Source organism: Amblyomma americanum, chromosome 1 (genome assembly GCF_052857255.1).
Source record: "Amblyomma americanum isolate KBUSLIRL-KWMA chromosome 1, ASM5285725v1, whole genome shotgun sequence".
NCBI lineage: Eukaryota > Metazoa > Arthropoda > Arachnida > Ixodida > Ixodidae > Amblyomma > Amblyomma americanum.
Window position 1 is genome coordinate 240,726,821 of NC_135497.1, and position 15,850 is coordinate 240,742,670.

At 48.7% G+C, this 15,850-nt stretch overlaps 1 protein-coding gene across 2 annotated transcripts in view; it reads right to left on the bottom strand.

Annotated features, from left to right (window-relative positions):
* Positions 1–15,850, bottom strand: part of ush (Zinc finger protein ush) — a 334,929-nt gene that overhangs the window by 108,799 nt on the left and 210,280 nt on the right. Inside the window, exon 2 of one of the 2 annotated variants that reach the window (XM_077648808.1) lies at positions 4,265–4,320. The exons of the other annotated variant lie outside the window; for it this stretch is intronic. The gene's annotated coding sequence lies outside the window, so the exon portion shown is untranslated. The remainder of the gene's footprint in view (positions 1–4,264; positions 4,321–15,850) is intronic. 2 annotated transcript variants of the gene reach the window in all.

Consider the following 15,850-nt stretch of genomic DNA (forward strand, 5'->3'; position numbering starts at 1 on the left):
ATAAATATACCAAGGTGGTCACTAATGTCACATAGCAGTACTTCTGATTCAACACATGAGGTGTCATAATTTGTAATAAAGAGATCAAGTAAAGTTTCAGTAGAACAAGTAACACGAGTTGGTTTAGAAATGACATTTTCACAGTTATTGCTCTTAACCACAACATTGAAACATCGCGTATGAATATTGTCACACATCATGTCTAAATTCAGGTCACCACCAAGTATTATCTTTAATTTTTTTTCATTTATAAAGGCAAGAAAGTGGTCAATGAAATTAATGAAGTTCGAAATGTTTCCGTCTGGTGGTCGGTAGATTACAGAGAGAGCCATGTCGCCGGTAATTACAGTCAATATCTCATAGTCATCACTGCAAACACAATATTGATCAAGCGTGTCAGATTTCAGTTCGTTGCTTACAAGCAAAGACACGCCGCCGCCACGACGACTGCTGCGGTTAAGAAAAAAGCTCTTATAGTGGGGCAGAATGAACGTCTCGTCATCAGACAACCAAGTTTCGGTGAACATGATAACATCATTGCTGAAATGAAATGAAGATAACAATAGCTCTATTTCCGAAAGTTTATTATTTAGCGACCGCGTATTTATATGAAAACATTTAAATAATGAATGGTACTTCAAACCAAGAACGTCTTTTAGTTCCTCAGGGAGCAGGTAGGAAAAACTCATTTTTGTTGTTCGCTTGTGTTATCCGCACTTCGAAGTGGTAGCGGCTTAGGTCACGATCTTGTCAAGATCACACTCATCTTTGATTAGATAGGCGGTTTCGCCGCTTTCTTTCCTCACGTAAATTCTACCATGTCTGTACCATGCAAAACGGAATCCATGGTCATCGGCCCACGTCTTTGCACGCTGCAACAGTTGCCTATTCCGCTTTGTGAGGTTCTCATTCAGGTATATGCAGCACTTCTCATCTGTCCGCAGTTCGTTCCTATTCCTAAGCCATTCATCGCGTGTGCCTTTGTTGGCAAAGCGAACAAGGATTATGGGAATTTTAGAGCCCTTAGCCGGCAGTCTGTGCAAATCGTTAACTTCCTGTTGGGTCACCGCGGGTAGCTTTATCTTTTCGGCCACTTCGTTCACTTTTGATACGTCTTAGCTGCGTAAAATCTTATGCGAGACATCCTGTATAGCAAGGTTAGAAGTAAACGAAGCGCGGTCCTGAGGTCAGGTGCACTGACGTGCGACGTCGTGAATCTGGTGCACGAAACATAGGAAACATACTAGGCTTGTGTAAGGGTTTCGGTACACTTGTATGCCAGCATACTGTGCTCCCCCCCCCCCCCCCCCCCCCACGCACACACACACACTCTTGGCTCCAGAATTTGCGACCTCAAGGGATGTTTAATAACGGAGACATGTTCCGTTTTCTTTCGGAGTTACTCGAACGCGGGTGGGAGATCACAAGTACGCCGTCGTTGCTCTGGAACGAGCGGAGTCCGCGCAAGCCTGCCAACTGCTGAACGCAGGGCCCCTAAAAGGTCGCGTGATTTACGGGTCTGCCCCTGCCCTTTTCTACCTGTTTGCGGCCAGCGCGGCAATAGAATGAGGCACGGAAGTAGAAACGCGGATCGCGCAAAGAAAAGCAAGAGCACCATCACTGCCTTCCAAGTGAAATCGCAGCTCCAACGGCGAAAATAAATGAAATAAAACAAACGACGATCGTGAGGTCTAATAGTTAACGAAAATCTTGCACAGCCATTGCAGTTATAAACACCCGGCCGCCCGGTGGTAACGGCAACAAGAAAGCCGGCGACCAAACCGGACGTGTCCGCGACGCTTGCGGCGTTTGCCCAAAGGCGCAGCCCATAGCCAGCGGTGACGCGGCTTTGACAGGTGCGCTTCCTATCTCGTCATCGCTCTGCCCACCACCTCCTCATCCTCTCGGCACTTCGGCGGCCGCCGATGTCCAGTCCATCACGTTTCCGGACAGGTGGGTTCGACCGGCCGAAGTTAGCTTCTTAACCCCCTTCAGGAGAGCAATAAATGCAACTCGCCCACAGGCGGCCTATAGGCGACAAGACCGATAGCGATCCGCGACTGAAACCGTAAAATACATTTTAACTGCCGACCTTATCCAGTCTTAATTGCCGCGCCGACTCCGTTCGTGGACGTTCTCCTGCAGTTGGTCACGCCCTTCTTCAACAAATGAGCGTAAATGCATTCGCTCTTCGAGATTTACGCATGCGCACTGGGTTCCTCGAAAGACGGCAGATTGAACATTCCACGTGCGCGCTTAGAACGCGTCCCGTTCGTGGGCACACCTGGAGTGCTGTGGCCGGCAGTTGGCTGGCACCGCTAGCAGGGCCGCTTTCGCAAGGGTCTCCTTGGCGCGCAGCTTTCGCTTATCTGCCATCGGGATTGTATATACACAGGCGCCCAGAACGAGCCAACTTGCAAAGGAGTGAGACGTGCAGAAAGCGCTCACCCGCCGCCTCTGCCTGCGCGCAAACAACGGTGCCTTTTGAAGGCTGCGCCAACTGCCTGCACAGGAGGGCGTGGTGTGCTGGAGAAGGCGTCGACGCCGATATTCTGAAACATGGCGTCACCGTGTCACGTTATCAGGTTGGGATGGCGTCGCAACGTCACGCGACCTCGCGACCAATCATTAATATTAATTGCCACCTGCCACGGTGGGCAGGCTGTGATGACGTCACAAGGCCACGTGACCTCTCTCGACCAATCAGCAAATTCCGTTGCGGACATCAGCGGAGTTTTACTGGTTCGACTGCAACACTAATGCTGTCGCATTAAAAAAAAGGAGGGGATGGGGAGACAAGGAAGCATAGTTAAGAAAAGCACACCCGCTGAAGTATACAGCGCAGACTGGTCGCTCTAAGTCCGCGAACAGACGCTTAACGACTGATCGCGAAAAAACACATATACCACGCGTCGGATAGAACAGCTGGATCCAGAGGTCTCGCATGTCTATTCTATTAGTCCTTAATCGTGCATTCTAGACTGCACCCTTGCAATGCTATGCAGCTGTCCGTTCATTTTTTTTTTTTACATCGTGCACGGCACGCACTGCGCTTGAGGCGTGGTTGGAGGCATATGTCAATAACATCACCTATACCATGGATAGTTACTTAGCTCCGTCTCCTCATTCGTAAAAAAAAAAAAATTGAGAGATTGGTGACGCGTCGACGCCACGCGGCGAGCTCATTTCTGCCCGATTTTTTTTTTCTCTACTGTTAATCTGATTCCACAGCAAATGGATGTTGACACGCTCAAGGGAGAGCACCCAGCTTCCGCAAATGTGGCTACTCGGCACGCGCTTAACACTGCCCACTTACTCGCTCCTCGTAGATAAGGGCCGATCGAATAAGGCGCTTCGAAAATTACTTCACGCAACCTTCCGAGGCTGATTTCATTTGGCTTTATTTTTCTGCTTTACTCATAACCTACTGAGAGTGAAGAAAAAAGTGCGCTCACTAATATTACGAAGAGTTATGGGGAATAATCTTCTCTCGCACATCCAAGCGCCTGTTATATACAGTGGACATCTTCCAGGGGGCGTTCCAATCATTTGCCGGGACAAGAGCAAATTATTCATGAAGTGAGGTTTGGGGGGCATCGTATTACTCGGCCATCACGCGAGCGACGGAGTGGGGGGGGGGGGGGGGGGGGGGGGAGGCCGTGATCACTTTCCCATTATTAATAACGGACAATCAGTCACGCGCCGGGGAAGCCGCGGCGGCCGGAATGCGATCAGCAGCGGGAGCGCCGTTTAAGGCCACAGTGCAGCAGGATATCGTTTTTAATAAACGGCTCGGCCCCGTGCGCTGCCAAACGAACCGCAAGACGGCCAGCGGGGGAGTGGCGCGTTATCGTTTACATAAGCAGGGCCCCCTTACAGCCTCCCCACCCACTCCTCCACCCGCGGAGCGCCCGCGCCTCGTATCCGCACCCCGAAGCCCCGCGCACATATCCCGTCAAGATGGGCCCAGAGCCCCTTTTATCTCGCATCACCAGAAGGCCGTAAAGAGCGGCCTAGGGCCCTAAAAACGGGTCAGCGATGACCGATCTGTGCTATCCCTGATCAAGCATGATTATCGGCAGTCTGCAGGCCTGGTCGCGACCGCTTCGTTCCGTCGGACATGCGTCGTGCACCCATCAGCCTCCCCTCCCGCTTTTTTCCACCTCCGGCGGCAGGGGACCGCGGGGTGAGGCCCCCGGACTGTCGTCGCCCGGGAAGGCGGGCCGGGCGCAGCCACGTCCCACGGTCGCCCGCCCTCCCTTACCTGAAGGCCACTTTGTACGGCATGCAGCCGCGAGGAGCGGCGGTCCAAGGACTTACCTGCAAAGAGGAAAAAGAAAAAAAAGGAAATAAACGCGTGACACCCGGACTGTTTTGAAACTCGCTCATCGCGAGATGCGCAGAACAGCCCGCGTCTCTCTAGAAAACGCCGCCCACAGTGCTGAAATCGCCGTCCAAACGCTTTTTACCGCACTAGGGAACGTTTCTTATTCTTACCTTTTATTTTCATGTTTTGATCAATCCAGTATTATATCTGCAATTATATATATATATATATATATATATATATATATATATATATATAATATATATATATATATATATATATATATATATATATATATATATATATATATATATATTATATATATATATAGTAACCTTTTATTTTCATGTTTTGATCAATCCAGTATTACATCTACAATTATATATATATATAGGCTGGTCCTCCAGCCGAAACGTCGTGAATTAAATCCTGTTATGTTTCTTCATTTTTGGTGATTTTATATTATATTGACCAAATCAGCTGCCAGAAATCACTTTTGGTATATATATATACTATATATATATATATATATATAGTATATTGTATATATATATAACCATGAAAATGTGTTTGCTAGAGAGGGAGAGACGCGGGCTGTGTGTACATCGTTCGGTTTGCGTCCGCACAAAATGACACAGTTATAGTCAGTGCAACGAAAAGCACTCCGTTTAATTATCTATGATAAATACCAGCGCACTGATTCCCCCACAAAACTGCTTATCCGTTCCGACCTAGCTACGCTAGCAAGCTGCGCAACCTTGCACAGGGTGAAGATTTTGTACTTGGTAATTCACGGAGCATTTAACTTTAACACTGCTACGTATGCCACTTTCAAACATTCCAGGGGAACACGCCATAAGCACGAATATACACTTGACGAGTACATTTGCGCCAACAATGTATGCTAATTTTCTTTTTTTTTTCCCGCGGGCAATACGCGAATGGAACTCTCTAGATAAGCTGGTCACTTCAGTGACTTCACAACCTTCTCTGAAAAAAAATTGCCGCCATAGCTGTGCTATCTACTAGCCAAAATTGACTGTCTTCTTCGTTATTGTGCCTTGTGATTTTGTTTAATATTCTTTTTTCTCTTTTGTGTTCTCATTGCATACCTGATGTATTCAACTTGTACATCAACCCACTCCTGTAACAGTTACAATCGGGAACTAACAGTATCTTCAAATAAATAAAATAAATACACACGGCGCCTGCAATGCCAGCGCATCCTCACCAGGCAAGTTTATCGTAACGATCAATTCGCCTTCTCTCAAGGGCAATCAAAGCCATATACGCCATGCACACGTCGCCTTTAAAACGCCTAATTTTTTCCAAGTGAGAGCAACGCATTATTCAAACGCTCAACGTCAAAGCTGTTGTCAAGCATACCGCACAACCCCGAAGGTTCCATTTCCCGAATGAAATACGCACACAAAGCTGACGACGAAAGCGCGGGGTGCCAAAAGCGAGACACGATCATCCCACATATACCAGGTGTTCCATGGAAGGTGATCACTCGTGTTTTAAATAGGGTTTTTGAGGTAAACAAGCTTTTCTCCGGCATAGTAATGCCAGCGTTGGCGGACGTCAAAAAACAGGCGAATAATCTTAACTAGCTAAGTGATTAACTAAATTCTAATAGTTAACTTTTTAACTATTACCAATAGGCACCTGATTGCAATAATAGATTTGTAGCCGGCCGTTAGCAATAGCCATATCAGTTTTAGAATTCGAAAACGCCATTACTCTCGCCGCTGTGGCACGACAAAATTTGGCTACATCGTGCTAAAATACATGCACTTTCGAAAAGTATGCAGGCAAAGCAAGCTCTCCAGTGGTCGTAACTAGCCGAAATAGCCAAATTTTGTTGTGCCACAGCGGCGAGAGTAATGGCGCTTTCGAAATTCTAAAAACTGATATGGCTATTGCTAACGGCCGCTACAAATCTCTAATTGCAATCAGGTGCCTTTTGGTAATAGTTAAAAAGTCAACTATTAGAATTTAGTTAACAACTTAGCTAGTTAAGATGATTCGCCTGTTTTTTGACGTCCGCCAACACTTATGTTACTATGCCGCAAATTGCTTCTCGTTACGTCAAAAACGTTATTTTTAAAAATTAGTGATCACCTTCCATGAAACACGTTGTATATACCGGTCGAAACCCGCCTGTGACCGGCATTCGCAATGAGATGCACAGCCGCCACACTTTAGTTTTCGGAAGAGAATTGAAACAGTTGCCACTGCGCGGTGTTCCTCTTCCTTTCCTCTTGTCTTCAGCTTTTATGAATCAATGCATTCGCGCTTTAAAGCTGCGGGCTGCCAACGTTGTATTTTGACCTTGACGCGGAAAAGAGTATTATACCCTTGTCACACGGGCAGCCTTAACCGCACTTACACCTAACCGCAGTTACCGGACGTAACGGCAGTTATCCGAAAGCGTGGTGATACAATGCGGTGCTTACTGAATAACAGCTTATAATGGCGGGATCTAGCTCGCTAATGACGATCAAAAGAGGCGCTATTAAGGAAAAAAAATACACGAGAGAAAGAGGGATCGATAAGCGCAGGGTACTGGTAGAGTTATAAATTTGGTTTGAAAGAAACCAAATTTGCTAGTGCTATAATGTACGGGTTAATGACATCCTAGTCGAAATCAAAAGAAAGAAATGGGCTTGGGCAGGGCATGTAATGCGAAGGCTAGATGGTCTGGACAGACTTGATTCCAAGGGAAGGGAAGCGTAGCGGGGGGCGGCAGAGAGTTAGCTGCGCGGATGAGATTTATGAAGTTTTCGGGGATAGGGTGGCCGCTACTGGCACAGAACGGGTTTAATTAGAGAGGCATGGGAGAGGCCTTTGCCCTGCAGTGGGCGTAGTCAGGCTGATGATGATGATGATGATGATGATGATGATGATGATGATGATGATGATGGCGCATGATTGTGCAACGTCCCACCAGCGTCGCGCACGCAGGGATCGAAGCTGAGCACCTATTGGGTACTGCGTTCGCGGATAACTCAGATAAAAAGCTCCTTGTAGGGAGGAACACTGCAAATCTTAGTTTCAGAAGGCGGTTGCTTCAAGTGCGGAACCGATTACGTAAAACCCGAAAAGCTCCAAATATTGCGCATCAACAAAGGAAAACTCCGGTAATCTCCAAGTTGCTCGAGAGGAATAGACTCCGAAAAATACCCCAAGAATTTGCCCGAAAATGGTCCCAGAAAACGCAGAGTAGCGCTTGTAAGCGACCCAGTTTCTGGTGGTGTTAAGGAATGAGTCCATGTAGCAGACAGAGGGCGTTATATTATACAGAGTGGGAGTTCGCCCTGCTTCAGCCCTATATCGCTGAGTAACCAAAACTATCACAGATGTTTGTCCAAATGGCGGTCTCTCGCGGGTCACCATGCATGTAATAAGGGAGCACATGAAGCCACACAGCGCTGCTCAAGCAGGGAATATCGAATTGATGACCTGCAGAAGGAAGACAACTGGGCGAGTTGGTATATAGGGATCGCATACATCGGTTTCTGAACCACGACAAACGCAGGAACCGAGGGTCCAAGGATGACCTGCTGACCTGACGGGCGCCACCGATTGAGCATTGAACCTAACAGCGCTTCCCTTACCGTTGTTTTCTTCCTTCTGTTATTCTTTTTTGCTTTGTCGCGGCTATTCGTGTCAGAAATAAAATGGGCGCATTTGCCAGTAGCCTTACTCATCAGTCAGTTACTAAAGGTTTCAAGCGAAGGTGCCGCGAATAATATTGTACGCCTTTCGCGTGCTTGCGTGCCTGAATCAGAATTTATTCGCGTGCGCGTCAGCGTGTACGCTCACTCATCCCGGCCTTTAATATTCCTTACTACTCAACGTAAGAGGCCTGGAGGAAACCATATCACGCGCATTCACTGCTGCTTGCGCTTGAAAGAACGAGTTCAGAGCTGAACCCTCGTGCGGGTGGCAGTCAGCCACCCACGCTAGGTAAGACTCTTCCTCCCCGTCTGCGTTCAAAGCGACAGGAACGCGCGCGATAACAGGCTTCACATTGGGAGCCGCCACCCACCCCGCACAGACCTACACTGGCCTCAGTTTGCTTCGACCAGTTTGTCACGGACCTGGATGCGCTCGCGCAGTTTTTAATCCTTTTTCGCCGCACTCGAGCGCACGTTTTTAGCGTACATTGCCGTGCGTCCAATCTTAAGCCGTTTTTTTTTCTCGACTCTCTACCCTCCGTGGTCGCCTTGCTAAACATGAAAACTTTGCCTCTTGTCTCGTTTTTTTTTTTTTCATTTGTCGCTTTCGGGCGATTCACTCGTTTTCGTTCTCTCCCTTCTGGCGCGCTCTGCACCGGCTCATTCTGAGTTGCAGATATTCTTCTCTCGGAGAGCAGAAACTATTCGGGCAGCTCGAAATTCAGGGCATGTCGTGAAGCTACACGAGAGGCCGAGGGGAAATCTCTCGCTCCTGATTCCCTCTCGGCCTCTCATTTTCACGCATCTCGCGGTCTTGTGCCAAGCTCGGACGCTCCAGATGAAAAACGAAAGCGGCGCGTGTTTGGAAAGTTCAATGACGAAGTCGCTACGTCATCGAGGAGCGCGACATTCCTTCGATCCGCCTTGGCTAATTCACACAGTCGGCACCGAGCAGTGCTTCCAGACGAAATAACACTTGAACTTTAAACCAAACATGAAGTTCAATACGAAGCAACCTTGGTGTATGAGCATTATGTCTCAAGGCGACAATGCATTCGAAACAGGCGTCGCGGTCTGATTTCGCGATGGTTCGGCAGAAGAACTTTTTCTTTGGGGAAATGGGGAAGGGGGAGGGGGGCTGTTTCTTGGTGCTGCTTTCACTAACATTAGTTTTCCCTATTTCGGCAACTAAAACTCTTGAAAAAAACCCGATAAAATTCCGGTGAATCTAAGCTTCTTGAATGGGGACATATGGAAGCGAGTATATGTATACAGTAATCGGTCGCACGAATGCCTGTCGTCCTAATGAGGCGTGCGGGAGGACGTCCACCTTATCCGGAGTTTAGAACTCCACTCTAGGTTTCATTTTGCACTGCAGCAATTCGTTTTTGTTAACTTTAATCCAGCATAATCAAAAGTTTCATTCACGCAAGTGGGGACACGGAAGCAGCAACTAAAGAGGGAAGAAAAAAAAATATAATTATCTGCCAGAAAGTAAAAAAAAAATATAAGATCTAAGCTTACAGGCTTAGCGCATTAATCAGCGAAATCTGATTTTCATTAGCGGCCGAGAGGTATCGAGTGGCAGGCCCATTTTAACGTTTTATACGCGACTGCCCAGCTCAGCGTCTCATGGGCCCCTTATGGTGTCTGTATACGCTCAGGTGCGTATATAGGGCCTTCTTCCGTTCGCGATCTTCGGCAAACGGAGGCAGTTATGCGCCTTTCCTTTTCTTAAAACCAACGAAGGGTTTAGATTCCGTTGGTTCTGAGGGGGGGTGAAGGCGCATTACTGGCTCCCTGCGTCAGTGGACACCAGAACCGCGCTTTGAGTACGTGGTGGTGGTGTCCACCAAACGCGTTACGCGTAGCGCGTTACACGGCTGCCGTTGTACCCCCTGAATTGCTTCTACTAAATGGCTCTTAGAAAGCTATTGCAGCTTTCGTTGCAATATTTACTGCCACGTACCTATCATGCTCGAACATCGCCCCGTGCTGGCGTGTCAACCTGCATCAGCATTTACAGCGACTCGTACATTTGGTGACGTCTTTCATACCTGGGATCGTGTGAGTGCTGACTGGTTGTGCGAACTAGTGATTTGTCTTTCATTAGCGCTATAAATCAACTCTCTCCTTAAATGGTCGCTTATGGAGAACAGCTCTTGCCCTTAATGTAATATAATGCAGCACCAGCCGCCCGCCGACGCTACTTGTCGAGCCAAATTAGCTCACACAACCATGAATGACTTCCCGCTTTGCAAACGAAGGATGCCTATAGCAATACGACACGAATATTACCACGACAATTGGCACAAAAAGAAAAGAAAATACAAGAAAGGCAGAGATAAGGAGGGCAGCGCACTACGTCGGCGTCCAGTGGAAGCAGCGGGTTTTCCACCCTCGTAACGTTCGCGCGCGTGAGAAGCAAACGCGTCCTTCGCGTTATGGAAATGTTTCGAGCCGTAAATTCGGAGTCTGCGGGTTGCATAACAAAGTCCTCGCTCATTTCAATCATATCTGAGCAATCGATTTGATTCTCGGAAGATATGGACCGCGTTCAGCGCCAGGGCGCGAAGGGCTGCCAACGAGCGCCGAGCATGAGAAAAAGGCAGTTTGTTATAAGGCTTTCTCTTTCCGCGAGCGCCGCCGGGGGAGCGGCGCGACCGTGGCAAGCTTCCAGGACACGATGAAGGGTGGTCTCGACACTGCCGTGTCGCAATATTCTATTTTTGAGCCATTACAGGACGCCCAGTGCGTCACTGATTTCACGCGCGTCAGGCAGCCCCGCAGGCAACACGCGTGCACGGGCTTCGGCCAGATCACGTAGTTTATACAGCGGCGCCTACCTCTACTAGTCCAGCTATTGTATACGACCCTGCGCGGCATGAGTTTGTGGCTGCGCTGAGTCGGGTGCGCTACTCTCTAGCGAAGCCCGTCGGATATCCCCGGTTTCCTCCTCCCCCTTCCTTTCTGGCGCCATTGGACGGGTGGGTCGAGCTTCCCGACATCCTACAGGTGCGCTGACGCTAGGCTGAACGAAAAAAATACAGCCGGCAGAAAACACACTCTTTCTCTTTCCTCCATGGGCGCTCAAACAAAAAAGAAGGAAAAAAAGTGAACAAGAAAATCTTCGCAGATGTCTGCAGTGTGAGCATTTTTTTTTTCTTCCCGAGGAATGCATACCAAATACGACTGCGACGCCCTCGCGGGATGATTCGGTTAAATGCGCACGGATATTCAGTGATAAAACAGCGAGTTTGTCGTGGTGATAGCCACCGTTTATGCGGAGTAACAATTTTCGTGCGTAGTGCGTTACGGCGCCTCTGCGAATGAAGTCTGCCGACACTCCTCGCAGAAGGAGTGGCGACGCGGGAACGCGACTACTCTGACGCACAACCGACTTTACACGATCACGCCACCGCTCTCCCTCTCCCCTTCTGCGTCTTAACGAGCTGTTTTCAATAAAAGAACTACCCTCAAAGGTGTTCAGCATCGTGTAACATTTTCTTTTTCTTCTCTGCTGCTTAGAGAAACGAATATGTTTATCACTTGAACGCAATTATCAGCACTGATTAGAGCCTCCTTCTGCCGCTACGAGCACCAACAGGTTTTGGCGCAGAGACAACTTCGCCTCGTCCTCCGCCTCGTTTGCATATTTATCGATCCGCTCATCGACAAGGCATTACGTCACACCCAGCTGACCCTACGATGTTACCTTCGTCCTTTTTTCGCCCTACAATCGAAGGGGGCGTGTGAAATGGCATATTAGTGTAGAGAGGGAAATGCCAAGCAGCACGAAGCGTTGGAACCAAGGGAATGGGGAACCAAGGGAATGGGCGAGCGCTCGCAGCTGACATGAGAGACGGGGTAAACAAACGCGCCTTCCCAGCCATCACACGACAGGAGCGGCTCAGGGTGGCCTCGGAATTATTACTTCTCGCGACGCTTTGGCCAGAAGAATGCACATAGGTCTCACCTTAATCGCACAACGTGCGGAAGTGCTCAGTGAGCGAGAACCCTTAAAGAACAGTGGCCCGCGATGGCGGGAGGCATGAACCTTCGCCAAGCACAACGTGTGCACGCAGAAAAAAGCCTTACAAAAGGCAGCGGACAAGAACAAAATTGCAGCAACATCATGCTATTTCTCCCGAAAAAGAAAATAAAGTGTCGAGGATGGGAAATGGCAGATCCACCGTCAAAATGGCACAAAGAGGCTGCAGAGGGAACGAGACAAGTGATCACGAAATCGTATACACAGGTATGCGCGACGCTCTTTCACGCCGCGTGCACGTTTGCGGATGCAGATTCATCGTGCTAACGAAATGTGCGACTGTGCATAGTGAACTATGGATAACTGCATAGGTAACCATACACAGTTGCGGTAAATAAGCAAAATTTTGCGAGGGAAAGGGCAATAATTGGACATGCCCCATATAAAAATTTCTATAAAATGTCCATAGACTTCTTATAGACTGCCTTCCTATAGATATTTACTTTTGTCTGTTCATATAGTCACTGTCTATAGACAAACGTCTACTAAACGTGTATGGCCATGAACCTATAGATTCTATAGACCTATAGAGGAGACTCTATAGACTCTCCATGGGATTTGTATTGCTTATAGACTTGTATGTAGGATTTGTTTATAAAATCCTACAGACTGTATAGGCAAATTTCTACGGGCAAATCTGTGTAAACAAATTTTTGTAGGGGCGGTGCCAAAACGCACATAACGGGGTTTCAGCAAGAAGAAAAAGTAAAGATAGAAAGAAGAAAAGAAAGGACGAGAGAACGATGGAGAGTAAAAAAGAAAGTGTGCGTGAAACGCCTTTCGAGGCCGAAAGATTGACGGCGGGACCAGGGCTTATAGGTGGACCAAACGGTCATTGATCTACCCTAGCCGCTGAGGCATTCTCTTCCTCGGCTCCCGTACTTTGCTAGTTGGCAAACTAGCTGAGCAGCTGGTCAACTGCAGCTAATGGTAATGCCCCCCCCCCCCCCCCCCCCAAAGTTGTGCAGAAGTCCCCCAAAAGCAATTCATTACAGTTTTCAACTTCGCATAACGCCTCAGCGCGGCCTGCTCCCTACACACCCTGTATGCACGAGGGCATCGCATGCGCGCTTCCTGCGGAGCGTTCACCTCGAGCCCCAGTGCAGGAACAAGGGAAGTACCCTCGAGAGCGGGTTACCCTCCATGCCTACGAATTCAGGCTGTTATAGGCTTGGGCTCACTCTGGAATACAGCAAAGGACACAACCAGCGTTGTCCCTCGGTCTCCTGAGGGCTGCTCGATTGAATTAGGGTCTCAGAGCATGAAGCGGCGAAAGAGATAAACCCATCCGCTCACCTGGGGCCTCCCTTCGAGTCGTCGGAAATGATGCGAGCGCCGGCTATATCACATCGCTCCCCGGGGCTAGTAGGGGCGGGGGCGGCGTAGCGTTAAGAGACTCGGGAACGGGGTCACCGAGACTGGCGTCGGCAATCACTTGTCCCTCGGCGACGCCCGCATATCGTAGAGGCCGGCTCCAACCGCGACGTGCAAACGCGTGGATGGACGGCGGCGGCGGCGGCGGGCGCGCGCGTCACGAGCGACGGAGCAGGAAAACGAATCTGGTTTAAGGCGCCCGCCGCCATCTGTCGATCCGTGTCGTGCGGCATGCCTCGGCTATCTTAGCACGGCTGGCCGGCAATTAATTCGGCGCACGCCTCGCGTATACCAGCCAGCATCATTACGAGCCAGGGATGATTTCTTTCTGTTTCCTTGTTTCTTTCTGCCCTCGGCGAGGCTGCGGCGCCAAACAACGTCGAAAGTGAAGACGCTCGCGTTTCAGTTCTGGCGCGCCAATTTATGTTCCAGCGGTCGCTACATCGCGATGCCGAGACGCAAAAAGAATATCTTCTACCTCGAGCCTGCGCGCACAAAAACGGCAGCGTCCTGCTGAATACAAATGGGGCGATGAAAAGAAATGGATTTGTGTGCTTAGCTGCTTATTCGCTCGTGTGTTTAGGCGTTTTTGAGGACGCTCGTAAATACAACGTTCGGAAGAACGCGAACGCGACAAACGGTGGTCACCAGACTCCCCACCGGCGAACATGAATTATGGTGAGGTTGTCAATATGCCAGTTGCTTTTGTCGACTCCACCCGCCTTCGCAGGCGGCAGGAAGCACGGTAAAAAAAAAACAGAAAAATAACTTTTTTTTTTTCGATGCCATATTACAGTGACACAGATATGTTGGTTCTTTCGGGCCGCAACGAGTTTAAACGAATGTATACCTATACACACTCGTCAACACCACGTGCGAGGTGCTCCCTTCTAACAAAATTGTTGCTGCGGTAGGATTTTATACCTATAATTTCTATTAAGGTAGATCACAGGAACTTAATCAGCTTTGAAACCAATATTTATTCATGCCGTTTCCCGAAAATGCGTATCATTCTGAGGTCGCTCATCTCGACGCCAGAGCTTTGCTGCTGCAAAGCCCTCGGCTTCTATAAAAACTGCAAGAGGTAGGATAATATTACAAGCTTTTCGCGGCGCACATGTTTCGTCAGCATGGCAGTCGCAATGCCGTAACGATGAGTGATCATGTGATGCACTGCGTCGCGCACCTTTGTGCTGGCCGCGCGATTAACGGGCGGGGCTCTGAGTGCCGATATGATATTGTGGTGAAGACGGCTCTCCTGACCATCGTGTGATTTGGACCGCCGGTGATGCAAAATGAGTCATGATGGACAGTCCAGGGGGAAGCTCGATGGGCTGAATATTTCTGACACGTACGGTCTTGGTCAAAAGTCTTAAGGCCACAGCGTTCAGCTGCAGCGAAATGAATGTTCCTAGAATGCTCCGTGTATAGCGGATCACTCAAAAGCCAAGTCAAGCAGGAAGCTTCTCTACCGCAAGAAGAAACCTTCTGCAAGCATTTCAAGGCCATTCGGTCTTTAATAGAGCCGTAATGGCTCTGTTATGCGGCTGAAGAGAAAAGCATTTGGCCTTAAGACTTTTGACCAAGACTGTACATGGCAAGGGTTTCACGAAGGCTTTCGATTTATTAAAACCACGTGGAAATTCTTTAAGGGGGCCGAATTCTATGTACGAGAGCGTTTTTTGACTTCGCCTCTGACACACTATTGCCGGAACATCGCAGGTCCGAATTCGTCACTACCATACCAACGTCTGAGCACTGCACGCCAGGCATATGCAGGTGGAAGGAGAGATGATGCATAGTTGATGGAAACAAAGAATGACGATGAAAGATGGAGAAATACCGACGGACGGAAGGGAGCCATCCTAATTACAGTTAAGACCATGTCGCGTCGACACCGTAAAATATCTGAAGGAAAAAAAAAATCGCGAACTGGTGTGACGTAGATGAAGTCGCGGGGAAATAGTATGAATAACAGAAAAACTTGACGTGAGGCCACACCCACGGCTGCCCATCACGGTCCCAAAAACCCTCACCTCGAAAGCTTGAAGCTACGAGCCTCCAAAATACCGAGTATGCGCAGCCGCCCCTACACTGTAAACACGAATGCGCCCATATGGGAGTAAAAAGGGTGTAAGCTGTTTTCTAGCGCACTCCGTTTTATAAGAGAGAGTGCGCTAGAGGGCAACTTGTTCACTTTTTACTTTTTCCTATTTAGAGTGTAGAGGACAGAGTTGCCAGGAGTGAACATATCATGTCGCTCCCAAACCGGTGACAGCAAATCGACATACCGCAGTCTTTAGCATCGAAAGCGAGGATCCGACTAGTAATTGTTTATTTCGCAACGGGATTTTTAGCTTCAAAACAGCAGCCACTGGGCCGGCAGCGGTAACGTGAAGTAGATAGTTGGAGTCA